Raw genomic sequence first — 26,739 nt, 5'->3', positions numbered from 1 at the left:
CGAGAGGAAACCGGAAGTTCCCCTTCCAACACCAAAGGGGTCCAGACTTCCCTGAAGAAACCCCAGCGAGTTCCTGAGGTCCCCGTCGCAACTCGAAAAGCACCCCAAGCTTCCCGCCGCCACTCGAGAAACACCCCAAAATTATCCCCTCCATGCGAGATGAGGAAATTTGGCGATGCAGCATCTCAAGAGAAATACCACAATCCTTCTGGAAAGGCAAAAAGGTACTTGACACCCTTAATCGATTCAGAAAGTTCCCTCACACAGCCGTCCCCTTTGGAGAAGATAACATACTTTACCGGATCAATTCGGGAGAAGCCCCTCAGCAAATTGAAGGGCTCGAGAGGAAACCGGAAGTTCCCCTTCCAACACCAAAGGGGACTTGACTTCCCTGAAGCAACCCCAGCGAGTTCCTGAGGTCCCCGTCGCAACACGTGAAGCACCCCCAGCTTACGGCCGCAACTCGAGAAACAACCCAAAATTATCCCCTCTATGCGAGATGAGGAAATTTGGCGATGCAGCATCTCAAGAGAAATACCACATTCCCTCTTGAAAGGCAAAATGCTACTTGACACCCTTTATTCGACTCAAAGTTCCCTCACACAGCCGTCCCCTTTGGTGAGGAGAACACACTTTACGGACTCAATTTGAGAGAAGCCCCTGTGCACATTGAAGGGCTCGAGAGGTAACTGGAAGTTCCCCTTCCAACACCAAAGGGGACCTGACTTCCCTGAAGCAACCACAGCGAGTTCCTGAGGTCCCCGTCGCAACTCGAGAAGCACCCTTAGCTTCCGGCCGCAACTCGACAAACACCCTAATATTATCCCCTCCATGCGAGATGAGGAAATTTGACGATGCAGCATCTCAAGAGAAATACCACATTCCCTCTGGAAAGGCAAAAAGGTACTTGACACCCTCTATTCGACTCAGAAAGTTCCCTCACACAGCCGTCCCCTTTGGAGAGGAGAACACACTTTTCGGACTCAATTCGAGAGGACCCCTGTGCACATTGAAGGGCTCTAGAGGAAACCGGAAGTTCCCCTTCCAACACCAAAGGGGACCTGACCTCCCTGAAGCAACCCATGCGAGTTACTGAGGTCCCCGTCGCAACTCGAGAAGCACGCCCAGGTTCCCGCCGCAACTCGAGAAACACCCCAAAATTATCCCCTCCATGCGAGATGAGGAAATTTGGCGATGCAGCATCTCAAGAGAAGTACCACATTCCCTCTTGAAAGACATAAAGGTACTTGAAACCCTTTATTCGACTCAGAAAGTTCCCTCACACAGCCTTCCCCTTTGGAGAGGAGAACACACTTTAAGGACTCAATTCGAGAGGAGCCCCTGTGCACATTGAAGGGCTCGAGAGGAAACCGCAAGTTCCCCTTCCAACACCAAAGGGGACCTGACTTCCCTGAAGCAACCCCAGCGCGTTCCTGAGGTCCCCGTCGCAACTCGAGAAGCACCCCCTGCTTCCAGCCGCAACTCGAGAAACACAGCAAAATTATCCCCTCAATGCGAAATGAGGAAATTTGGTGATGCAGCATCTCCAGAGAAATACCACATTCACTCTGGAAAGGCAAAAATGTACTTGACACCCTGTATTCTACTCAGAAAATTCCCTCACACAGCCGTCCCCTTTGGAGAGGAGAACACACTTTACTGGCTCAATTCGGGGGAGCCCCTATGCACATTTAAGGGCTCGAGAGGAAACCGGAAGTTCCCGTTCCAATACCAAAGGGGACCTGACTTCCCTGAAGCAACCCCAGCCAGTTCCTGAGGTCCCCGTCGCAACTCGTGAAGCACCCCCAGCCTACGGCCGCAACTCGAGAAACACCCCAAAATTATCCCCTCCATGCGAGATGAGGAAATTTGGCGATGCAGCATCTCAAGAGAAATACCACATTCCCACTTGAAAGGCAAAAAGGTACTTGACACCCTTTATTCGACTCAAAGTTCCCTCACACAGCCGTCCCCTTTGGAGAGGAGAACACACTTAACGGACTCAATTCGAGAGAAGCCCCTGTGCACATTGAAGGGCTCGAGAGGAAACCGGAAGTTCCCCTTCCAACACCAAAGGGGACCTGACTTCCCTGAAGCAACCCCAGCGAGTTCCTGAGGTGCTCGTCGCAACTCGAGAAGCACCCCCAGCTTCCGGCCGCAACTCGAGAAACATCCCCAAATTATCCCCTCCATGCGAGATGAGGAAATTTGGCAATGCAGCATCTCAAGAGAAACACCACATTCCCTCTTGAAAGGCAAAAAGGTACTTGACACCCTTTATTCGACTGAGAGAGTTCCCTCACACAGCCGTCCCCTATGTAGAGGAGAACACACTTTATGGACTCAATTCGAGAGGAGCCCCTGTGCACATTTAAGAGCTCGAGAGGAACCTGGAAGTTCTCTTCCGGCACCAATTGGGACCTTACTTCCCTGAAGCAACCCCAGCGAGTTCCTGATGTCCCCGTCGCTACTCGAGAAGCACCCCCAGCTTCCCGCCGCAACTCGAGAAACACCCCAAAATTACCCCCTCCATGCGAGATGAGGAAATTTGGCGATGCAGCATCTCAAGAGAAATACCAGATTCCCTCTGTAAAGGCAAAAAGCACTTGACACCCTTTATTCGACACAGAAATTTCCCTCAAACAGCCGTCCCTTTTGGAGAGGAGAACACACTTCACAGACTCAATTCGAGAGGAGCCCCTCTGCACATTGAAGGGCTCGAGAGGAAACGGGAAGTTCCCCTTCCAACAGCAAAGGGGACCTGACTTCCCTGAAGCAACCCCAGCAAGTTCCAGAGGTCCCCATCGAAACTCGAGAAGCACCCCCAGCTTCCCGCCGCAATTCGAGAATTATCCCCTCCATGCGAGATGAGGAAATTTGGCGATGCAGCATCTCAAAAGAAATACCACATTCCCTCTGGAAAGGCAAAAAGGTACTTGACACCCTGTATTCGACTCAGAAAGTTCCCTCACACAGCCGTCCGCTCAGGAGAGGAGAACACACTTTATGGACTCAATTCGAGAGGAGCCCCTGTGCCCTTTGAAGGGCTCCAGAGGAACCCGGAAGTTCCCCTTCCAACACCAAAGGGGACCCGACTTCCCTGAAGTAATCCAAGCGAGTTCCTGAGGTCCCGGTCTCAACTCCAGTAGCACCCCCAGCTTCCCGCCGCAACTCGAGAAACACCCCAAAATTATCCCCTCCATGCGACATGAGGAAATTTTGCAATGCAGAATCTCAAGAGAAATCCCACATTCCCGCTTGAAAGGCAAAAGGGTACTTGACTCCCTTTAGGCGAATCAGAATGGTCCCTAACATCCGTCCTCAGTGGAGAGGAGAACACACTTTAAGGATTCAAATCGAGAAGAGGCAATATTTCCATTTAACGGCTGGAGAGTAATCCGGAAGTTCCCCTTCCAGCACAATCGGGGACCTGACTTCCCTGAAGTAACTCGAGTGAGTTCCTGAAGTCCCCTTCACACCTTGAGGAATATCCCGACCTTCCCGCCGCAATTCGAGAAACACCACAAAATTATCCCCTCAATGCAAGAGGAAGAAGTTTTGCGCTGCAGAATTTCAAGAGAAATCCCATATTCCCTCCTGAAATGGAAAAGGGTATTTGACACACTTTATTCAGTTCAGTTCAGTTCAGTCGCTCAGTCGTGTCCGACTCTCCGCGACCCCATGAATCACTGTACGCTAGGCCTCCCTGTCCTACACCAACTCCCGGAGTTCACTCAAACTCATGGCCAGAGAGCCCATGATGCCATCCTGCCAGCTCATTCTCTGTCGTCCCTTTCTCCTCCAGCCCCCAACCTCTCCTAGCATCAGAATCTTTTCCAGTGAGTCAACTCATCGCATGAGGTGGCCGAAGTATTGCAATTTCAGCTTTAGCATCAGTCCTTCCAATGAACACCGACGATTGATCTCCCTTAGAATGGACTGGTTGGATCTTCTTGCAGTCCAAGGGACTCTCAAGAGTCTTCTGCAATACCACAGTTCGAAAGCATCAGTTCTTCGGCGATCAGCTTTCTTCACAGTCCAACTCTCACATCCATACATGACCACGGGAAAAACCATAGCTTTGACTAGATGGAGCTTTTTTGGCAAAGTGATGTCTCTGCTTTTTAATATACTATCAAGGTTGATCATAACTTTCCTTCCAAGGAGTAAGCGCCTTTTAATTTCATGGCTTCAATCAGCATCGGCAGTGATTTTGGAGCCCCCCAAAATAAAGTGTGACACTGTTTCCACTGTTTTTCCATCTATTTTCCGTGAAGTGTTGGGACCAGATTCCATCACCTTTGTTTTCTGAATGTTGAGCTTCAAGCCAACCTTTTCACTCTCCTCTTTCACTTTCATCAAGAGGCTTTTGAGTTCCTCCTCACTTTCTGCCCTAAAGGTGGTGTCATCTGCATATCTGAGGTTATTGATATTTCTCCCAGCAATCTTGATTCCAGTTGTTCTTCTTCCAGCCCAGCATTTCTCATGATGCACTCTGCATATAAGTGAAATAAGCAAGATTACAATATACAGCCTTGACGTACTCCTTTTCCTATTTGGAACCAGTCTGTTGTTCCATGCACAGTTCTGACTGTTGCTTCCTGACCTGCATACAGGTTTCTAAAGAGGCAGGTCAGGTGGTCTCGTATTCCCATCTCTTTCAGAATCTTCCACAGTTTATTGTGATCCACACAGTCAAAGGCTTTGGCATAGTCAATGAAGCAGAAATAGATGTTTTTCTGGAACTCTCTCGCTTTCTCCATGATCAAGCGGATGTTGGCAATTTGATCTGTGGTGCCTCTGCCTTTTCTAAAACCTGCTTGAACATCTGGGAGTTCACGGATCACATATTGCTGAAGCCTGGCTTGGAGAATTTTGAGCATGACTGTTCTAGCGTGTGAGATGAGTGCAATTGTGCGGTAGCTTGAGCATTCTTTGGCATTGCCTTTCTTTGGGATTAGAATGAAGACTGACCTTTTCCAGTCCTGTGGCCACTGCTGAGTTTTCCAAATTTGTTGGCATATTGAGTGCAGCACTTTCACAGCATCATCTTTCAAGATTTGAAATAGCTCAACTGGAATTCCATCACTTCCACTAGCTTTGTTTGTAGTGTTGCTGTCTAAGGCACACTTGAATTCACATTCCAAGATGTCTGGCTCTAGGCCAGTGATCACATTTTCGTGACTATCCTGGTCGTGAAGATCTTTTTTGTACAGTTCTTCTGTGTATTCTTGCCACCTCTTCTTAATATCTTCTGCTTCCGTTAGGTCCATACCATTTCTGTCCTTTATCGAGCCCATCTTTGCATGAAATGTTCCCTTGGAATCTCTAATGTTCTTGAAGAGATCTCTTGTTTTTCCTATTCTGTTGTTTTCCTCTATTTCTTAGCATTGATCACTGAGGAAGGCTTTCTTATCTCTCCTTGCTATTCTTTGGAACTCTGCATTCTAATGCTTATATCTTTCCCTTTCTCCTTTGCTTTTCGCTTCTCTTCTTTTCACAGCTATTTGTAAGGCCACCTCAGACAGCCAGTTTGCTTTTTTTGCATTTCTTTTCCATGGGGATGCTCTTGGTCCCTGTCTCCTGTACAATGTCACGAACCTCCATCCAGAGTTCATCAGGCACTCTATCTATCAGATCTAGTGCCTTAAATCTATTTCTCACTTCCACTGTATAATCATAAGGGATTTGATTGAGGTCATATCTGAATGGTCTAGGGGTTTTCCCTACTTTCTTCAATTTAAGTCTGAATTTGGCAATAAGGAGTTCATGATCTGAGCCACAGTCAGCTCCTGGTCTTGTTTTTGCTAACTGTATACAGCTTCTCCATCTTTGGCTGCAAAGAATATAATCAATCTGATTTCGGTGTTGACCATCTGGTGATGTCCACGTGTAGAGTCTTCTCTTGTGTTGTTGGAGGAGGGAGTTTGCTATGACCAGTGCGTTCTCTTGACAAAACTCTATTAGACTTGGCCCTGCTTCATTCCGTGCTCCAAGGCCAAATTTGCCTGTTACTCCAGGTGTTTCTTGACTTCCTACTTTTGCATTCCAGTCCCCTATAATGAAAAGGACATCTTTTTGGGTGTTAGTTCTAAAAGGTCTTGTAAGTCTTCATAGAACCGTTCAACTTCGGCTTCTTCAGCGTTAGTGGTTGGAGCATAGGCCTGGATTACTGTAATGTTGAATGGTTTGCCTTGGAAACGAACAGAAATCATTCTGTCGTTTTTAAGATTGCATCCAAGTACTGCATTTCAGAGTCTCTTGTTGACCATGATGGCTACTCCATTTCTTCTAAGGGATTTCTGCCCACAGTAGTATATATATAATGGTCATCTGAGTTAAATTCACACATTCCAGTCCATTTTAATTCACTGATTCCTAGAATGTCTATGTTCACTTTTGCCATCTCCTGTTTGACCACTTCCAATTTGCCTTGATTCCTGGAACTTACATTCCAGGTTCCTATGTAATATTGCTCTTCACAGCACCAGACCTTGCTTCTATCACCGGTCACATCCACAACTGGGTACTGGTTTTGCTTTTGCTCCATCCCTTCATTCCTTCTAGAGTTATTTCTCCACTGATCTCCAGTAGCATACTGGGCACTTACAGACCTGGGGAATTCCTCATTCAGTATCCTGTCATTTTGCCCTTTGATACTGTTCATGGGGTTCTCAATGCAAATATACTGAAGTGGTTTGCCATTCCCTTCTCCAGTGGACCACATTCGGCTGTGGTCCATGTGATCAGATGGAGTAGATTCCTGTGATTATGATTTCAGTGTGTCTGCCATCTGAAGCCCCCTCGCAATACCTACCATCTGATTTGAGTTTCTCTTACCTTGGGTGTGGGATATCTCTTCACAGCTCCTCCAAGAAAGCACAGCTGCTGCACCTTACCTTGGATGAGGGGTATGTCCTCAAGGCTGCCCCTCCTGACCTTGAACGTGAGTACCTCCTCTTGGCCCTCCCCCGCACAGCCACCGCCTATTGGAGGTGGGGTACCTCCTCTCAGCAGCCTGCCCTGGCCTCAGACATGGGGTAGCTCCTCACCGCTGGGCATCTCTGCATGGTCAGTTGTGCCAGGGCCGGCTTCTCTCGAGTCTGCGCGGGCGGGGCCTGCGTATCCCGCGTCTGGTGGGCGGGACCGGGGTCTCTCCCATCTGGGCGGGCGGGGCCAGGGTCTCTCGCGTCTGCGCGGGCGGGGCAAGGGTCTCTGGCATCTGCGCAGGCGGGGCCGGCTTCTCTTGTGTCTGCGCGGACGGCCTCCAGCAACAATAGCGCCTGAGCGGGCGGGGCCGGGGTCTTTGGTGTCTGCGCGGGCAGGGCCAGGGTCTCTGGAGTCTGTGCGGGCGGGGCCGGGTCCTCTCCTGTCTGCGCGGGTGGGGAAGGCCTCTCTCGCGTCTGTGCCGGCAAGGCCCCTGTCTCTGGCATCTCAGCCGCCTGGGCCGGCATCTCTGGTGTCTGCGCGGGTGGGGCTGGTATTTCTCCCATTTGCACAGCCGGGTGAGACTCAAAAAATTCCCTCAAACAGTCGTCCCCATTGGAGAGGAGAACACACTTTACGGACTTAACTCGAGAAGAGGCCCTATTCCCATTTAAAGGCTCAACAGTAATCCTGAAATTCCCCTTCCAACACAAAAGGGTTCCTGACTTCCCTGAAGCAGCCAGAGAGAATTCCTGAGGTCCTGTTCGCGACCTGAGAAGTTCAACCAGGTTCCGGCCGCAACTCTAGAAACACAACAAAATTATCCCCTCAATGTTAGATCAGGAAAATATTCCGCTGCACAATTCAAGAGAAATCCCACGTTCCGCTGGAAAGGCCAAACTGTATTTGACACCCTTTATGCGACTCAGAAAATTCCCTCACACAGCCATCCCCATTGGGGAGGAGAACACAATTTATGGACTCAACTTGGGAAGAGGCCCTATTCCCATTTAACGGCTCGAGAGTAATCCCGAAATTCCCGTTCCAGTAGAAAAGGGTGACTAACTTCCCTGAAGCAACACAAGCGAGTTCCTGAGGTCCCCGTCGCAACTCGAGAAGTACCCCCAGCTTCCCGCCTCAAAAGGGGAAACACCAAAAAATTATCCGCTCAGTGTGAGATGAGGAAATTTCGCACTGCACAATTAAATAGAAATCCCACATTCCCGCTTGAAAGGCAAAAGGGCACTTGACACACTTTATGCGATTCAGATAGTTTCCTAACACCCGTACTTATTGGAGCGGAGAACATACTTCATGGACTCAAATCTAGAAGAGGACCTATTCCCATTTAAGTGCTCGAGAGTAATCTGGAAGTTCCACTTCCAAAAAAAGGGGACCTGACTTCCCTGAAGCAACACGAAGGAATTCCTGAGGTCCACGCTGCAACTCGAGAAGTACCCCCAGATCCAAGCCGAAACTCGAGACACAACAAAATTATCCTCACAATGCGAGATGAGGAAATTTTGCGCTCCGAAATCTCAAGAGAAGTCCCACATACCCGCTTGAAAAGCAAAAGGTCACTTGACACACTTTACGTGACCCAGAAAGTTCGCTCACAGAGCCGTACCCATTGGAGAGGATAAAACACCTTTTGGACTCAACTGCAGATGAATCCCTATTCCCAATTAACGGCTCGAAAGTAAAGAGAAATCCCACATTCCCGCTTGAAAGGCAAAAGCGTACTTGACACACTTTATGCCACTCAGAAAGTTCAATAATATCCGTCCCATTGGAGAAGAATACACACTTTAGGGACTCAACTCGAGAAGAGGCCCTATTCCCATTACAGGGCTCAAAGGTATTCCGGAAGTTCCCCTTCCAGCACAAATGGCACCTGATTCCCTGAGGTAACTCGAGTAAGTTTCTGAGGTCCCCATCGCAACTGGATAAACACCACAAAATTTTCCCCACAATGTGAGATGAGGAAAATTTGCGCTGCAGAATCTCAAGTGAAATCCCAGATATCCGCTTGAAAGGCAAAAGGGTACTTGACTCCCTTTAGCCGACTCAGAATGGTCCCTAACATTCGTCCTCAGTGGAGAGGATAACACACTTTATGGACTCAACTCCAGAAGAGGCCCTATTCCCAGTAAAGGGCTCAAGAGTAATCCGGAAGTTCTCCTTCCAGGAAAAAAAAGGGGCCTGATTCCCTGAAGTAACTCGAGAAAGTTCCTGAAGTCCCCTTCTCAACTCGAGAAGCACAACAAAATTATCCCCTCAATGAGGAAATTTTGCGCTGCAGAGTCTCAAGTGATATCCCACATTCCCGCTTGAAAGGCATAATGGTACCTGACTTCCTTTAAGCGACTCAGAATGTTCCCTAACATCCGTCCTCAGTGGAGAGGAAAACACACTTCATGGAGTCAAATCGAAAAGAGGCTATATTCCCATTTAAAGGCTCGAGAGTAATCAAGAAGTTCCGCTTCAAACACAAAAAAGTACTTGACTTCCCTGAAGCAACCTGAGCGAGTTCCTGAGGGTCCCGTCTCAACTCCAGAAGTACCCCCTGCTTCCCACCCCAACTCGAGAAACGACACAATATTATCCCCTCAGTGCGAGATGAGGTAATTTTGTGCTGCAGAATCTCAAGAGAAATCCCGCATTCCCGCTTGAAAGCAAAAGGGAACTTGACACACTTTATGCCACTCAGAATGTTCCCTAACATCCGTCCCCATTGGAGAGGCATACACACTTTATGGACTCATCTCCAGAAGAGGCCCTATTCCCATTAAAGGGCTCGAGACTAATCCGGAAGTTTCCCTTCCAGCACAAAAGGGGACCTGACTTCCCTGAAGAAACTCGAGTGAGTTCCTGAGGTCGCCATCTAAACTCAAGAAGTAAACCCAGCGTCCCGCCGCAATATGAGAAACCCAACAAAATATTCCCCTCACTGCGAGATGAGGAAATTTTGCGCTGCAGAATCTCAAGAGAAATCCTACGTTCAGGCTAAAAGGCAAAAGGGTACTGACTCCGTTTATGCGACTCAGAATGTTCCCTAACATCCTTCCTCAGTAGAGAGGAAAACACACTTTATGGACTCAAATCGAGAAGAGGCTTTTTTCCCATTTAACAGCTCGAGAGTAATCCGGAAGTTCCCCTTCCAATAAAAAAAGGACTTGACTTCCCTGAAGCAACCCTAGCGAGTTCCTGAGGTCCCCGCCGCACCTGGAGAAGTACCCCCAGCTTCCCGCCGCAATTCGAGAAACACCACAAAATTATCCCCTCAATGGGAGATGAGGAAATTTTGCGCTGCAGAATCTCAAGAGAAATCCCACATTCCCGCTTGAAAGTCAAAAGAGTACTTGACTCCCTTTAGGCGACTCAGAATGTTCCCTAACATCCATCCTCAGTGGAGAGGAGAACATATTTTATGGACTCAAATGGAGAGGAGGCAATATTCCCTTTTAACATCTCGACAGTAATCCGGAAGTTCCCCTTCCAAAACAAAAGGCGACTTGACTTCCCTGAAGCAACCCGAGCGAGTTCCTGAGGTCCCCGCCATAGCTAGAGAAGTGCCCCCTGCTTCCCACCACAACTGGAAAAACACCACAAAATTATCCCCTCAATGTGAGATGAGGTTATTTTGCGCTGCGGAATATCAAGAGATATCCCACATTCCCACTTGAAAGGCAAAAGGGTACTTGACACACTTTATGCCACTCAGAAAGTTCAAAAATATCCGTCCGCATTGGAGAGAATAACACACTTTATGGACTCAACTACAAAAGATGCCCTATTCCCATTAAAGGGCTCGAGAGTAATCCGGAAGTTGCCCTTCCAGCACAAATGGGACCCGAATCCCTGAAGTAACTCGAGTAAGGTTCTGAGGTCCCCTTCGTAACTCGAGAAACAACACATAATTATCCCCACAATGTGAGATGAGGAAATTTTGCGCTGCAGACTCTCAAGAGAAATCCCACATTCCCGCTTGAAAGGTAAAAGGGTATTTGACACCGTTTAGGCGACTCAGTTTGGTCCCTAACATCCGTCCTCAGTGGAGAGGAGAACATACTTTATGGACTGAAATCGAGAAGAGCTAATATGCCCATTTAACGGCTGGAGAGTAATTCGGAAGTTCCCCTTCCAACATCAAACAGGACTTGACTTCACTGAAGCAAATGAGTGAGTTTCTGAGGTCCCCGTCGCAACTCGAGAAGTAATCACTGCTTCTGCCGGCCACATGACCAACACCACAAAATTATCCCCTCAATTTGAGATGAGGTCATTTTGCGCTTCAGATCGGAAGAGAATTCCCACAGTACCTCTTGAAAGGCAAAAGGGTACCTGACTTCCTTAGTGCCACTCAGAAAGTTCCCTAAAATCCATCCACATTGGAGAGGAGAACACACTTTATGGACTCAATTTGAGATGAGCCCCTGCACACATTTAAGGGCTCCAGAGGAAACCGGAAGTTCCCCTTTCAACAACAAAGGGGACCTGACATCCCTGAAGCAAACCCAGCGAGTTCCTGAGGTAACCGTCGAAACTAGAGGAGCAACCCCAGCTTCCCGCCGCAACTCGAGAAACACCAAAAAATTATCCCCTCAATGCGAGATGAGGAAATTTTGCCATGCAGAAGCTCAAGAGAAATACCACATTAACTCTTGAAAGGCAAAAAGGTACTTGACACCCTTTATTCGACTCAGAAAGTTCCCTCACACAGCCGTCCCCTTTGGAGAGGAGAACACACTTTATGGACTCAATTCCAGATGAGCCCCTGTGCACATTTAAGGGCTTGAGAGGAAACCGGGAGTTCCCCTTCCAAGACCAAAGGAGACTTGACTTACCTGAAGCAACCCCAGCGAGTTCCTGAGGTCCCCGTCGCAACTTGAGAAGCACCCCCAGCTTCACGCCGCAGCTCAAGAAATATCCCAAAATTGTCCCCTCCATGCGAGATGAGAAAATATTGCGATGCAGAATCTCAAGAGAAATACCACATTCCCTCTTGAGAGGCAAAAAGGTACTTGACATCCTTTATTCGACTCACAAAGTTCCCTCACTCAACCGTCCCCTTTTGAGAGGAGAACACACTTTATGGAATGAATTCGAGATGAGACCCTGTTCACATTTAAGTGTTCGAGAGGAACCCGGAAGTTCCCCTTCCAACAACAAAGGGGACCAGACTTCCCTGAAGCAACCGCATTGATTTTCTAAGGTCCCCGTCGCAACTCGAGAAGCACCCCCAGTTTCCCGCCTCAAGTCGAGAAACACAGAAAAATTATCCCCTAAATGGGAAAAGAAGAAATTAAGAGATGCAGAATCTCAAGAGAAATACCACATTCCCTATTGAAAGGCAGAAAGGTAATTGACACCCTTTATTCGACTCAGAAAGTTCCCTCACACAGCGGTCCCCTTTGAGAGGAAAAGAAACTTTATGGACTCAATTCGAGATGAGCCCTTGTTTACATTTAAGGGCTCGAGAGGTAACCGGAAGTTCCGCTTCCAACACCAAAGGGGACCTGACTTCCCTGAAGCAACCCCAGCGAGTTCCTGAGGTCCCCGTCGCAAATCGAGAAGCACTCCCAGCTTCCTGTCGCAACTCGAGAAAAACCCCAAAATTATCCCCTCAATGCAAGAGGAGGAAATTTTGCGATGCAGAATCTCAAGAGAAACACCACATTCCCTCTTGAAAGGCAAAAAGGTACTTGACATCCTTTATTCGACTCAGAAAGTTCCCTCACACAGCCGTCTCCTTTGCAGAGGAGAGCACACTTTATGGACTCAATTTGAGATGAGCCCCTGTTCATATTTAAGGGCTCGAGAGAAAACCCGAAGTTCCACTTCCAATACCAAAGGGTACCTCCCTTCCCTGAAGCAACCCCAGCGAGCTCCTGAGGTCCCCAACAAAGGGGACCTGACTTCCCTGAAGCAACCCCAGCGAGTTCCTGAGGGCCCCGTCGCAACTCGAGTAGCACCTGCAGCTTCCCGCCGCAACTCGAGAAACACCCCTAAGTATCCCCTCAATGCGAGATGAGGAAATTTTGCGATGCATCATCTCAAAAGAATTACCACATTCCCTCTGGAAAGGGAAAACGGTACTTGACACCCTTTATTCGACTCAGAAAGTTCCCTCACACAGCCGTCCCCTTTGGAGAGGAGAACACACTTTATGGACTCAATTCGATATGAGCCCCTGTGCATATTTAAGGGCACGAGAGGAAACGGGAAGTTCCCCTTTCAACACCAAAGGGGACCTGACTTCCCTGAAATCACACAAACGAGTTCCTGAGGTCCCCGTCGCAACTCGAGAAGCACCCCTAGTTTCCCGCCCCAACTCGAGAAACACACAAAAATTATCACCTCAATGCAAGATGAGGAAATTTTGCGATGCAGCATCTCAAGAGAAATACCACATTCCCTCTTGAAAGGCAAAAAGGTACTTGACACTCTTTATTCGACTCAAAAAGTTCCCTCACACAGCCGTCCCCTTTGGAGAGAACACACTTTATTGACTCAATTCGAGATGAGTACCTGTGCACATTTAAGGGCTCTAGAGGAAATCAGAAGTTCCCCTTCCTACACCAAAGGGGACCTGACTCCCCTGAAGCAACCCTAGCGAGTTCCTGAGGTCCACGTCGAAACTCGAGAAGGACCCCCAGCTTCCCGCCGCAACTCGAGAAACACCCCAAAATTGTCCCCTCAATGCGAGATGAGGAAATTTTGCAATGCAGCATCTCAAGAGAAATACCGCATTCCCTCTTGAAAGGAAAAAAGGTACTTGACACCCTTTATTCGACTTTGAAAGTTCCCTCACAAAGCAGTCCCCTTTTAGAGGACAACACACTTTATGGACTCAATTCGGGAGGAGCCCCTGTGCACATTGTAGGGCTCGAGAGGAACCCGGAAGTTCCCATTCCAACAACAAAGGGGACCTGAATTCCCTGAAGCAACCCCAGCGAATTCCTCAGGTCCCCGTCGTAACTCGAGAAGCACCCCCAGCTTCCCTCCGCAACTCCTAAAACACCCGACAATTGTCCCCTCCATGCGAGATGAGGAAATTTTTCAATGCAGCATCTCAAGAGAAATGCCACATTCCCTCTTGAAAGGCAAAAAGGTACTTGACACCCTTTATTCGACTCAGAAAGTTCCCTCGCAGAGCCGTCCTCTTTGGAGAGGAGAACAAAATTTATGGACAAATTCCAGATGAGCCCCTGTGCATATTTAAGGGCTCGAGAGGAACACGGAAGTTCCCCTTCCAACATCAAAGGGGACCTGACTTCCCTGAAGCAACCCCAGCGACTTCCGGAGGCCCCTGTCGCAACTCGAGTAGCACCCCTAGGTTCCCCCGCAACTCGAGAAACACCCCAAAATTATCCCCTCGATGGGAAATGAGGAAATTTTGCGATGCAGCATCTCAAGAGAAATACCACATTCCCACTTGAAAGGCAAAAAGTTACTTGACACCTTTTATTCGACTCAGAAAGTTCCCTCGCAGAGCCGTCCCCTTTGGAGAGGAGAACAAACCTAATGGACTGAATTCCACATTAGCCCCTATGCACATTTAAGGGCTTGAGAGGAATTATCCCCTCAATGCGAGATGAGGAAATTTTTCAATGCAGCATCTCAAGAGAAATACCACATTCCCTCTTGAAAGGCAAAAAGGTACTTGACACCCTTTATTCGACTCAGAAAGTTCCCACACAGAGCCGTCCCCTTTGGAGAGGAGAACACACTTTATGGATTCAATTCGAGATGAGCCTCTTGGCACATTTAAGGGCTCGAGAGGAAACCGGAAGTTCCCCTTGCAACATCAAACGGGAACTGACTTCCCTGAAGCAACCCCAAAGAGTTCCTGAGGTCCCCGTCGCAACTCGAGAAGCACCCCCAGCTTCCCGCCGCAACTCGAGAAATACCCCAAAATTATCCCCTCAAAGCGAAATGAGAAAATCCTGCGATGCAGCATCTAAAGAGAAATACCACATTCCTTCTTGAAAGGCAAACAGGTACTTGACACCCTTTATTCGACTCAGAATGTTCCCTCACACAGCCGTCCCCTTTGCAGAGGAGAACACACTTTATGGACGCAATTCGAGATGAGCCCCTGTTACATTGAAGGGCTCGAGATGAAACCGGAAGTTCCCCTTCCAACGCCAAAGGGGACCTGACTTCCCTGAAGCAACCCCAGCGAGTTCCTGAGGTCCCCGTCGCAACTCGAGAAGCACTCCCAGCTTCCTGTCGCAACTCGAGAAAAACCCCAAAATTATCCCCTCAATGCGAGAGGAGGAAATTTTGCGATGCAGAATCTCAAGAGAAACACCACATTCCCTCTTGAAAGACAAAAAGGTACTTGACATCCTTTATTCAACTCAGAAAGTTCCCTCACACAGCCGTCTCCTTTGCAGAGGAGAGCACACTTTATGGACTCAATTTGAGATGAGCCCCTGTTCATATTTAAGGGCTCGAGACAAAACCCGAAGTTCCACTTCCAATACCAAAGGGTACATCCCTTCCCTGAAGCAACCCCAGCGAGCTCCTGAGGTCCCCAACAAAGGGGACCTGACTTCCCTGAAGCAACCCCAGCGAGTTCCTGAGGGCCCCGTCGCAACTCGAGTAGCACCCAGAGCTTCCCGCCGCAACTCGAGAAACACCCCTAAGTATCCCCTCAATGCGAGATGAGGAAATTTTGCGATGCAGCATCTCAAGAGAAATACCACATTCCCTCTGGAAAGGGAAAACGGTACTTGACACCCTTTATTCGACTCAGAAAGTTCCCTCACACAGCCGTCCCCATTGGATAGGAGAACACACTTTATGGATTCAATATGAGATGAGCCCCTATTCCGATTTAACGGCTCCAGAGTAAACCGGAATTTCCCCTTCCAACTCCAATGGGGACCTGACTGCCCTGAAGCAACCAGAGCGACTTCCTGGGGTCTCCGTCACAACTCGAGCAATTACCCCAGCTTCCCGCCGCAACACAAGAAAAACCACAAAATTTTCCCCGCAATGCGAGGTGAGGAAATTTTGTGCTGCATCTCAAGAGAAATACCACATTCCCTCTTGAAAGGCAAAAGGGTACTTGACTCCCTTTATGCGACTCAAAATGTTCCCTCACACAGCGGTCCCCATTGGAGAGGAGAACACACTTTAAGGAGTCAATTCCAGAGGAGGCCCTATTCCCATTTAACGGCTCCAGAGTAAACCGGATGTTCCTATTCCAAAACGAAAGGGGACCTGACTTCCCTGAATCAACCCAAGCGAATTCCTGAGGTCCCCGACGCACTTCGACAAGTACCCCCAGCTTCTCCCCGCAACTATAGAAACACCACAATATTATAGACACAATGCGAGATGAGGAAATTTTGCGCTGCAGAATCTCAAGTGAAATACCACATTCCCGATTGAAAGGCAATGGTACTTGACATCCTTTATTCGACTCAGAAATTTCACTAACATCAGTCCCCATTGGAGAGGAGAACACATTTTATGGACTCAATTCAAGATGAGCCCCTATTCCCATTAACGGCTGGAGAGTAAACCGGAGGTTCCCCTTCCAACAAAAAAGGGGGCCTGACTTCCGTGAAGCAACCCGAGCGAGTTCCTGAAGTCCCCGTAGCAACCTGAGAAGCACCCCCAGCTTACCGCCGCAACTCGAGAAACACCACAAAATTATCCCCTCAATGCGAGATGAGGAAATTTTGCGCTGCAGAATCTCAAGAGAAATACCACATTTCCTCATAAAAGGCAAAAGGGTACTAAACACCCTTTATGCAACTCAGAAAGTTCCCTCACACAGCCGTCTCCATTGGGAGGAGAACACACTTTATGGACTCTATTCGAGAAGAGGCCCTATTCTCATTAAAGGGTTCTAGGGTAATATGGAAGTTCCCCTTCCAGCACAAAATGGGACCAGACTTCCCTGAAGTAACTCGAGTGTGGTGCAGAGGTACTCGTCGGAACTGCAGAAGTACCCCCAGGTTCCCAAACAAATTCGTGAAACACCAAAAAATTATCCCCTCCGTGCGAGATGAGGAAATTTTGCGCTGCAGAATCTCAAGAGAAATCCCACATTCCCGCTTGAAAGGCAACAGTGTACTTATGACTACCTTTAGGCGACTCAGAATGTTTCCTAACATCCGTCCTTAGTGCAGAGGAGAACACACTCTCTTGACTCAAATCGAGAAGAGGCAATATTCCCATTTAACGGCTCGAGAGTAATCTGGAAGTTCCCCTTCCAACACAAAACGGGACTTGACTTCGCTGAAGCAACCCGAGCGAGTTCCTGAGGTCCCCTTTGCAAGTCGAGAAGTATCCCCTTCTTCCCTCTGCAAGTCGAGAAATACCACAAAATTATCCCCTCAATGCGAGATGAGGTAATTTTATGCTGCAGAATCTCAAGAGAAATCCCACATTCCCGCTTGAAAGGCAAAAAGGTACTTGACTCCCTTTAGGCGAATCAGAATGGTCCCTAACATCCGTCCTCAGTGGAGCGGAGAACACATTTTAAGGACTCAAATCGAGAAGAGGACCTATTCCCATTTAAGGGCTCCAGAGTAATCTGGAAGTCCACTTCCAAAAAAGGGGACCTGACTTGCCTGAAGCAACACGAACGAGTTCCTTAGGTCCACGCTGCAACTCGAGAAGTACCCCCAGATCCAAGCCGAAACTCCAGACACAACAAAATTATCGCCACAATGCGAGATGAGGAAATTTTGCGCTCCGAAAACTCAAGAGAAGTCCCAAATACCCGCTTGAAGGGAAAAGGTCACTTGACACACATTATGAGACCCAGAAAGTTCGCTCACAGAGCCGTACCCATTGGAGAGGGAAAAACACCTGTTGGATTCAACTCCAGATGAATCCCTATTCCCAATTAACGGCTCGAAAGTAAACCGGAAGTTCCCGTTCCAACACAAAAGGGGAACTGACTTCCCTGAAGCAACCCGAGCCACTTCCTGAGGTCCCCGTTGCAACTCGAGAAGCACCCCCAGCATCCCGCCGCAACTCGTCAAACACCACAGAATTATCCCCTCAATGCGAGATGAGGAAATTCTGTGCTGCAGAATCTCAAGAGAAATACCACATTCCCGCTTGAAAGGCAAAAGGGTACTTGACACCCTTTATGCGACTCAGAAAGTCCCCTCACACAGCAGTCCCCATTGGAGAGGAGAACACACTTTATGGACTCAATTCGAGATGAAGCCCTATTCCAATTTAATGGCTGGAGAGTAAACAGGAAGTGCCCTTTCCAACACAAAAGGGGACCTGCCTTACATGAAGAAACCCAAGCAAGTACTTGAGGTCCACATGGCAACTCTAGAAGTACCCCAAGCTTCCTGCCGCAACTAGAAAAACACCACAAAATTATCCCCTCAATGTGAGAAGAGGAAATTTTGGGCTGCAGAATCTCAAGAGAAATACCACTATTCCCTCTTGAAAGGCAAAAAGTACTTGATACCATTTATGCGACTCAGAAATTTCACTAACATCATTCCCCATAAGAGAGGAGAACACACTTTATGGACTCAATTCAGGATGAGGCCCTATTCCCATTTAACGGCTCCAGACTAAACCGGAAGTTCCCCTTCCAACACAAAAGGGGACCTGACTTTAAAGAAGCAACTCGAGCAAATTCCTGAGCTCCCCGTCACAACACGAGAAGTAATCCAAAATTCCCGCCACAACATGACATACACCACAAAATTATCTCCTCCTGCGAGATGAGGATATTTTGCGCTGCAGAATCTCAAGAGAAATACCACATTCCCTCTTGAAATGCAAAAGGGTACTTGACATCCTTTATGCGACTCAGAAATTTCACTAACATCAGTCCCCATTGGAGAGGTGAACGAACTTTATGTACTCAATTCAAAATGAGGCACTATTGCCAATTAACTGCTCGAGAGTAAATCGGAAGTTCCCCTTCCATAAAAAGGGGACCTGCCTTATCTGAAGAAACCAGAGTGAGTTCCTGAGGTACGCATAGCAACTTGCTAAGTACCCCCAGCTTCCCGCCACAAATCGAGAAACACAACAAAATTATCCCCTCAATGCAAGAATAGGAAATTTTGCGTTACAGAATCTCAAGAGAAATACCACATTCCCTCTTGAAAGGCAAAAGGGTTCTTGAAACCCTTCATGCGACTCAGAAAGTTCCCTCACACAGCCGTCCCATTTCAGAGGAGAAGACACTTTATGGACTCAATTCGAGATGAGCCCCTGTGCACATTTAAGGGCTCCAGAGGAAACAGGAAGTTGCCCTTCCAACAGAAAAGGGGACCTGACTTCCCTGGAGCAACCCCAGCGAATCCCTGAGGTCCCCGTCGCAACTCGAGAAGCACACGCAGCTTCCCGCCGCAACTCGAGAAAAACCCCAAAATTATCCCCTCAATGCGAGATGAGGAAATTTGGCGATGCAGCATCTCAAGAGAAATACCACATTTCCTCCTGAAAGAAAAAAAGGTACTTGACATACTACATTCGACTCAGAAACTTTCCTCACACAGCAGTAAAATTTTAGAGAAGAACACACATTATGGACTCAATTAGAGATGAGCCTCTGTGCACATTTAAGTGATCGAGAGGAAACCGGAAGTTCCGCTTCCAACAGCAAAGGGGACCTGACTTCCCTGAAGCAACCCCAGCGAGTTCCTGAGTCCCAATCGCAACTCGAGAACCACCCCGAGCTTCCCGCCGCAACTCGAGAAACACCCCAAAATTATCCCCTCAATGCGAGATGAGGAAATTTTGCGATGCAGCATCTTAAGAGTAATACCACATTCCCTCTTGAAAGGCAAAAAGTTACTTGACACTCTTTTTTCGACTCAGAACGTTCCCTCACACAGCTGTCCCCGTTTAGAGGAGAACAGACTTTATGGACTCAATTCGAGATGAGCCCCTGTGCACATTTAAGGGCTCGAGAGGAACCCGGAAGTTCCACTTCCAAAAGCAAAGGGGACCTGACTTCCCTGAAGCAACCCCAGCGAGTTCCTCAGGTCCCCGCCGAAACTCGAGAAGCACCCCCAGCTTCCCGCCACAACTCGAGAAATAACCCAAAATTATCCCCTCAATGCGAGATTAGAAAATTTTCTGATGCAGCATCTCAAGAGAAATACCACATACCTTCTTGAAAGGCAAAAAGGTACTTGACACCCTTCATTCGACTCAGAAAGATCGCTCACAGAACCGTGCCTTTTGAGAGGAGTATACAATTCATTGACTCAATTCGAGATGAGCCCCTGTGCACATTTAAGGGCTGGAGAGGAACCCGGAAGTTCCCCTTCCAACACGAAAGGGGACCTGACTTCCTGAAGCTAACCCAGCGAGAACCTGAGGTCCCCGTCGCAACTTGAGAAGCACCCCAGCTTACCGCCGCAACTCGAAATACACTCCAAAATTATCCCCTTAATGCGAGATCAGGAAATTTTGCGATGCAGCATCTCAAGAGAAATACCACATTCCCTCTTGAAAGGCAAAAATGTACTTGACACCCTTCATTCGACTCATAAAGTTCCCTCACACAGCCGTCCACTTTAAAAGGAGAACACACTTTATGGACTCAATTCGAGATGAGCCCCTGTGCACATTTAAGGACTGGAGAGAAATCCGGAAGTTCCCCTTCCAACACCAAAGGGGAACTGATTTCCCTGAAGCAACCCTAGCGATTTCCTGAGGTCCCCGACGCAACTTGAGAAGCACACCCAGCTTTCCGCCGAAACACGATAAACACCCCAAAATTATCTCCTCAATGCGAGAATAGAAAATTTTCTGATACAGCATCTCAAGAGAAATACCACATTCCCTCTTGAAAGGCAAAAAGGTACTTGACACCCTTCATTCGACTCAAAAGTTCGCTCACACAAACCTGCCATTTGAGAGGAGTATACACTTCATTGACTCAATTCGAGATGAGCCCCTGTGCAGATTTAAGGGCTGGAGAGGAACCCGGAAGTTCCTCTTCTAACACGAAAGGGGACCTGACTTCCTGAAGCTAACCCAGCGAGAACCTGCGGTCCCCGTTGCAACTCGAGAAGCACCACCAGCTTACCGCCGCAACTCGAAATACACTCCAAAATTATCCCCTTAATGCGAGATCAGGAAATTTTGCGATGCAACATCTCAAGAGAAATACCACATTTCCTCTTGAAAGGCAAAAAGGTACTGGACAACCTTTATTAGACTCAGAAAGTTCCTTCACACTGCCGTCCCGTTTTAGAGGAGAACACACTTTATGGACTCAATTCAAGATGGGCCCCTGTGCACATTTAAGGGCACGAGAGGAACCCGGAAGTTCCCCTTCCAACACCAAAGGGGACATTACTTCCCTGAAGCAACCACAGCGAGTTCCTGAGGTCCCCGTCTCAACTCGAGAAGCACACCCAGCTTCTCGCCGCAACTCGAGAAACACCCCAAAATTATCCCCACAATGCGAGATGAGGAAATTTTGCGATGCAGCATCTCAAGAGAAATACCACATTCCCTCTTGAAAGGCAAAGAGGTACTAGACAACCTTTATTAGACTCAGAAAGTTCCCTCACACTGCCTTCACCTTTTAGAGGAGAACACACTTTATGGACTCAATTCGAGATGAGCCCCTGTGAATATTGAAGGGCTCGATAGGAACCCGGATGTTCCCCTTCCAACAGCAAAGGAGCCTGACTTCCCTGAAGTAACGCCAACGAGTTCCTGAGGTCCCCGTCGCAACTCGAGAAGCACCCCCAGATTCCCGCCGCAACTCGAGAAACACCCCAAAATTATCCCCTCCATGCGAGATGAGGAAATTTTGCGATGCAGCATCTCAAGAGAAATACCACATTCCCTCTTGAAAGGCAAAAAGTTACTTAACCCCCTTTATTCGACTCAGAAATTTCCCTCACACAGCCAACCCTTTGAGAGGAGAACACACTTTATGGACTGAATTCGAGATGAGCCCCTGTGCATATTTAAGGGCTCGAGAGGAACCTGAAGGTTCCCCTTCCAACACCAAAGGGGACCTGACTTCCCTGAAGCAACCCCAGCGAGTTCCTGAGGTCCCCGTCGCAACTCGAGAAGCACCCCCAGTTTCCGCCACAACTCAGGAAAAACCCCAAAATTATCCACTCAAGGCGAAATGAGGAAACTTTGCGATAGAGCATCTCAGAGAAATACCACATTCCCTCTTGAAAGGCAAAAAGCTACTTGAACCCTTTATTCAACTTAGAAAGTTCCCTCACACAGCCGTCCCCTTTTAGAGGAGAACACACTTTATGGACTTAATTCAAGATGAGCCCCTGTGCACATTTACGTGCTCCAGAGGAACCCGGAAGTTCCCCTTCCAACACCAAAGGGGACTTGATTTCCCTGAAGCAACCCCAGCGAGTTCCTGAGGTCCCCTTCGCAACTCGAGAAGCACCCCCAACTTCCCGCCGCAACTCGAGAAACACTCCAAAATTATCCCCTCAATGCAAGATGAGGAAATTTTGCAATGCAGCATCTCAAGAGAAATACCACATTCCCTCTTGAAAGGCAAAAAGGTACTTGACACCCTTTATTCGACTCAGAAAGTTCCCTCACACAGCAGTCCCCTTTTAGAGGAGAACACACTTTATGGACTCAATTCGAGATGAGCCCCTGTGCATACTTAAGGGCCTGAAACGAACCCAGAAGTTCCCCTTCGAACACCAAAGGGGACCTGACTTCCCTGAAGCAACCCCAGCGAGTTTCTGAGGTCCCCGTCGCAACTCGAGAAGCACCCCCAGCTGCCCACCGCAACTCGAGAAACACCCCAAGATTCTCCCCTCCATGCGAGATGAGGAAATTTGGCGATGTAGCATCACAAGAGAAATACCACTTTCCCTCTGGAAAGGCAAAAAGGTACTTGACACCCTTCATTCGACTCAGAAAGTTCCCTCACACAACCGTGCCATTTCAGAGGAGTATACACTTCATTAACTCATTTCGAGATGAGCCCCTGTGCACATTTAAGGGCTCGAGAGGAACCCGGAAGTTCCCCTTCCAATAGCAACGGAGACCTGTTTCCCTGAAGCAACGCCAGCGAGTTCCTGAGGTCCCCGTCGCAACTCGCGAAGCACCCCCAGCTTCCCGCCGCAACTCGAGAAACACCCCAAAATTATCCCCTTCATGCGAGATGAGGAAATTTGGCGATGCAGCATCTCAAGAGAAATACCACATTCCCTCTTGAAAGGCAAGACTGTACTTAACACCCTTTATTCGACTCAGAAAGTTCCCTCACACAGCCGTCCACTTTGGAGAGGAGAGCACACTTTATGGACTGAAATCGAGATGAGCCCCTGTGCACATTTAAGGTCTCGAGAGGAATCCGGAAGTTCCCCTTCCAACACCAAAGGGGCCCTGATTTCCCGTAACCAACCCCAGCATGTTCCTGAGGTCCCCCTCGCAACTCGAGAAGCACCCCCAGCTTCCCGAAGCTACTCGAGAAACACCCCAAAATTATCCCCTCCATGCGAGATGAGGAAATTTTGGAATGCAGCATCTCAAGAGAAATACCACATTCCCTCTTGAAAGGCAAAAATGTACTTGACACCCATTATTCGAACCAGAAAGTTCCCTTACAGAGCTGTCCCCTTTGGAGAAGAGAACACAGTTGATGGACTCAATTCGAGATGAGCCCCTGTGCACATTGAAGGGCTCGAGAGGAAACTGCAAGTTCCCGTTCCAACACCAAAGGGGATCTCACTTCCCTGAAGCAACCCCAGCGAGTTCCTGAGGTCCCCGTCGTAACTCGAGAAGCACCCCCAGCTTCCCGCCGCAACTCGAGAAACACCCCAAAATTATCCCCTCCGTGCGAGATGAGGAAATTTTCGTTGCAGCATCTCAAGAGAAATACCCCATTCCCTCTTGAAAGGCAAAAAGGTACTTGACACCTTTTATTCGACTCAGAAAATTCCCTCACACAGCCCTCCCCTTTTACAGGAGAACACACTTTATAAACTCAATTCGAGATGAGCCCCTGTGCACATTGAAGGGCTCGAGAGGAAACCAGAAGTTCCCCTTCCAAAACCAAAGGGGACCTGACTTCCCTGAAGCAACACCAGCGAGTTCCTGATGTCCCGGTCGCAACTCGAGAAGCACCCCCAGCTTCCCGCCGCAACTCGAGAAACACCCCAAAATTATCCACTCCATGCAACCTCAGGAAATTTTGCGATGCAGCATCCCTAGAGAAATACCCCATTCCCTCTTGAAAGGCAAAATGTACTTGACACCCTTTATTCGACTCAGAATGTTCCCTCACACAGCCCTCCCCTTTTACAGGAGAACACACTTTATGGACTCAATTCGAGATGAGGCCCTGTGAATATTTATGGGCTCGAGAGAAACCCGGAAGTTCCCCTTCGAACACCAAAGGGGACCTGACTTCCCTGAAGCAACCCCAGCGAGTTCCTCAGGTCCCCGTCGAAACTCAAGAAGCACTCCAAGCTTCCCTCCGCAACTCGGGAAACACCCCAAAATTATCCCCTCCATGCGAGATGAGGAAATTTAGCAATGCAGCATCTCAAGAGAAATACCACATTCCCTTTTGAAAGGCAAGACGGTACTTGACACCCTTTATCCGACTCAGAATGTTCCCTCACACAGCCGTAACCTTTGGAGAGGAGAACACACTTTATGGACTCAATTCGAGATGAGCCCCTGTGCACATTGAAGGGCTCGAGAGGAAACAGGAAGTTCCCCTTCCAACAACGAAGGGGACCTGACTTCTCTGAAGCAACCCCAGCGAGTTCCTGACGTCCCCGTCGCAACTAAAGAAGCACCCGCAGTCCCGCCGCAACTCGAGAAACACCCCAAAATTATCCCCTCCATACGAGATGAGGAAATTTGGCGATGCAGCATCTCAAGAGAAATACCTCATTCCATCTTTAAATGCAAAAACGTGCTTGACACCCTTTATTCGACTCAGAAAGTTCCCTCACACAGCCGTCCCCTTTTACAGGAGAACACACTTTATGGACTCCATTCGAGATGAGCCACTGTGCACATTTAAGGGCTCGAGAGGAATCCGGAGTTCCCTTCTAACACCAAAGGTGACCTGACTTCCCTGAAGCAACCCCAGCGAGTTCCTGAGGTCCCCGTCGCAACTCAAGAAGCACCCCCAGCTTCCTGCCACAACTCGAGAAACACCCCAATATTATCCCCTCAATGCGAGATGAGGAAATTTTGCGCCTCAGAATCTCAAGAGAAATCCCACATTCCCGCTTGAAAGGCAACAGTGTACTTGACTCCATTCAGGCGACTCAGAATGTTCCCTAACATCCGTCCTCAGTGCAGAGGAGAACACACTCTCTTGACTCAAATTGAGAAGAGGCAATGTTCCCATTTAACGGCTCGAGAGTAATCTGGAAGTTCCCCTTCCAACACAAAAGGGGACTTGACTTCGCTGAAGCAACCCGAGCGAGTTCCTGAGGTCCCCGTCGCAACTCGAGAAGCACCCCCAGCTTCACGCCGCAACTCGAGAAACACCCCAGATTATCCCCTCCTCCGAGATGAGGAAATTTGGCGATGCAGCATCTCAAGAGAAATACCACATGCCCTCTGGAAAGGCAAAACGGTACTTGACACACTTTATTCGACTCAGAAAGTTCCTTCACACAGCCGTCCCCTTTGGAGAGGAGAACACACTTTACGGACTCAATTCGAGAGGAGCCCCTGTGCACACTGAAGGATTCGAGAGGAAACCGGAAGTTACCCTTCCAACACCAAAGGGGACCTGACTTCCCTGAAGCAACCCCAGCGAGTTCCTGAGGTCCCCGTCGCAACTCGAGAAGCACCACCAGCTTCCCTCCGCAACTCGAGAAACACCCCAAAATTATCCCCTCCTGCGAGATGCGGAAATTTGGCGATACAGCATCTCAAGAGAAATACCACATTCCCTCTGTAAAGACATAAACGTACTTGACACCCATTATTCGACTCAGAAAGTTCCCTCACACAGCCGTCCCCTTTGGAGATGAGAACACACTTTACGGACTCAATTCTAGGGGAGCCCCTGTGCACATTGAAGGGCTCGAGAGGAAACCGAAAGTTCCCCTTCCAACACCAAAGGGGACCTGACTTCCCTGAAGCAACCCCAGCGAGTTCCTGAGGTCCCCGTCGCAACTCGAGAAGCACCCCCAGCTTCCCGCCGCAACTCGAGAATCACCCCAAAATTATCCACTCCATGCGAGATGAGGAAATTTGGCGATGCAGCATCTCAAGAGAAATACCACATTCCCTCTTGAAAGGCAAAAAGTACTTGACACCCTTTATTCGACTCAGAAAGTTCCCTCACACAGCCGTCCCCTTTGGAGATGAGAACACACTTTACGGACTCAATTCGAGAGGAGCCCCTGTGCACATTGAAAGGCTCGAGAGGAAACCGGATGTTCCCCTTCCAACACCAAAGGGGACCTGACTTCCCTGAAGCAACCCCAGCGAGTTCCTGAGGTCCCCGTCGCAACTCGAGAAGTACCCCCAGCTTCCCGCCGCAACTCGAGGAACACCCCAAAATTATCCCCTCCATGCGAGATGAGGAAATTTAGCAATGCAGCATCTCAAGATAAATACCGCATTCCTTCTGGAAAGGCAAAAAGGTACTTGACACCCTTTATTCGACTCATAAAGTTCCCTCACACAGCCATCCCCTTTGGAGAGGAGAACACACTTTACGGACTCAATTCGACAGGACCCCCTGTGCACATTGAAGGGCTCGAGTTCATTTCAGTTCAGTTCAGTTCAGTTTCTCAGTCGTGTCCGACTCTCCGCGACCCCATGAATCACACACAGCACGCCAGGCCTCCCTGTCCATCACCAACTCCC

This window comes from Moschus berezovskii, chromosome 13 (genome assembly GCF_049115385.1).
Source record: "Moschus berezovskii isolate FMDL1 chromosome 13, NW_MosBer_1.0, whole genome shotgun sequence".
Classification (NCBI taxonomy): domain Eukaryota; kingdom Metazoa; phylum Chordata; class Mammalia; order Artiodactyla; family Moschidae; genus Moschus; species Moschus berezovskii.
This window is presented reverse-complemented; position numbering follows the sequence as displayed.